The following is a 2195-nucleotide window of genomic DNA, read 5'->3' on the forward strand; positions in this document are numbered from 1 at the left end:
AACTGTACTTACAAGGTCTGACATAATAAGGGAAAAGTGTATTTTAATCAACCTTTCCTGTGAACTATAATGCAGAAGAGTAAGTGCCTGGGAAGGTTTAGAGCATCAGATCATTACCTAACTTTTCTATTTGCCTTCCTCCAAAATGTGCTGCACCTCTCTTCTAGATTTCTGCACAAATTAAACTACCCCCAGGACATGTTTTTTCAGGCCTCTCATAACCAAGCAAGAGATTTTTAAAAGCAAACATTCCCCTCCCCAGGCCAGCACTGGAGTGTGGGCCAAGTCTCACAGTCTCACTCTGAATTTCATGGCATGCCCTCTCTGGGGCTGGGGAAGCCAGAGTCACAGCATTCCCTCAGCAAGGCAGGTTTCATTGAAATGAAAACCTGTGCACCAAGAGAGCCTCAAAGAAGGGATGGAGCTGAAACCCATGAAGCAGGAACAGCGCAGCAATGCAGAAAGCGTAAGGCAGAGGGGAACACGACTGCACGTTTTTCTAGAATGTGCTGCTTTGAAGCGTGACTCCTTACTGGGAGTGTGAGGTGGCAGCAGCACAGCAGCTCTGCTATCTTATCTGCCATCATATCAGTGACAACCCCCTTCCCAGCCAGCCCAGCTACAGCAGCCCAGTGACACTGTCCTGCTTCCTTCCTGGGAACTCAGCATCTTCTGCCATCTTCTCTGGCAATCACCTCGACAGCTCGGACATTGCTTCTCTGCTTTTAATGCTGTCTCTAACACACATCTGCCAAAGAGTTAAGGCAAAATGAGATCTCATGTGTTCAGCTCCTTTTGTTTTATGATTTCCTTAAAGCCTTTGGAGCCATTAAGCAGGATTGTCAATCTCACTAACAGTAAGAGTGTGCTTTTAGCCTTCTGACTGCTGCCACCTCAGGGCGGCCTGTCCTATCCCAGCTGGCCCCAGCCCGCCAGGGACTGCCACTGAACCCTGACACCCCAATTCTGTGCCAGCTGAGCCCCACCGAGCCACAGCCTCTCCCCTCACTGCCATCTTTACTTCCCAAGTGGGAAACAAGATGAAATTCCAAGTGCTCATCAAGCACTTTGATTTTGCCCCATGGGATGCTCCCAGAAGGCACAAACTCAGCAAGGGTCAGCAGAGGAGAAACTTGGGGCTCAGTTACCCATTCTTTTCTTACCCCACAATACACAGCAGGTGGATTGGCTTCAAGGACAAAACATTTCCAGGACATGAGTGGGTGATGCTCCCCACAGCAATCACACTGTGGTTCCCATCTGGTTCTGGAAGCCAGCACTGCTTCAGGTTTAGTTTTTGGAGTGAAATGTTGGGATGTCCAGGTTCATTTAGCCCCATCAGACAGACCTTAAATGTATGAACTCACTTGCTTAAACTGTAAATGCTTTGTTTCCAGAAGCACTGGCACCATCAGGCCTGCTCACCCTGAAGGGGTCTGTAGGCACTGCCTGCCCCCCTAGATCTGACCCTGTGATCCAGAGCACTCAGGAGATCCTGCCCAGATTAACCCCTTTACAGATCCATTTGAATCACATCTTTCCTTTAGCAAACAAATTAGGTTTATATTGTTAAAATACTGTTGTTGTAAAATAGCATCAGATATATAGGTATTTTTATAGTGTTTTAAAATGCTTCCTGCTTTTTTTTTTTTTTTTTTTTTTTTTTTTTGCAGTTCAGTCCCCCAGTTTGCACAAACCACTGCCAAGCCAGAGTCACTGCAGCTTGCACGAGAGCCCAAATTCTGGCCCCAGGTCCATGCCAGCCTTTCACCAGCTGGGGACAAACAAGGGAGCTGCTGCTATCCTTCAGCTCACAGGGCACCTGTGCAGGGCAGATACAGCCAGGGCAGGAGGCTGCTACCTGAGGCTGAGCAATGGAGACCCAAATCATGCTTTGATTTGACGGAACCTCTCATGGACTTGGGAAATGCTGCTTCATTCTCTCTACCTACCCAAACGCTCATCAGCAGCACTACAGGGAAAAGCTGACAAGTGCCAGCCGGGACCCACCAGCCTCGCGCGTGTCAGACACAAGCCACGCAGGGGCTTCAACCCACCGCGCTCCTCCATCCCTAATGGTCCAGAGAGACACATCCACGCCAGCCCTCGGGCAGCTCTGGAGCCACCTGAACGGAGTATTTCTGACAGATCCTCACCTACACGAGACACCCAGCCACCGAGCTGGGCGGGCGGCC

This window comes from Geospiza fortis, unplaced genomic scaffold (assembly GCF_000277835.1).
Source record: "Geospiza fortis unplaced genomic scaffold, GeoFor_1.0 scaffold97, whole genome shotgun sequence".
NCBI classification, from domain to species: domain Eukaryota; kingdom Metazoa; phylum Chordata; class Aves; order Passeriformes; family Thraupidae; genus Geospiza; species Geospiza fortis.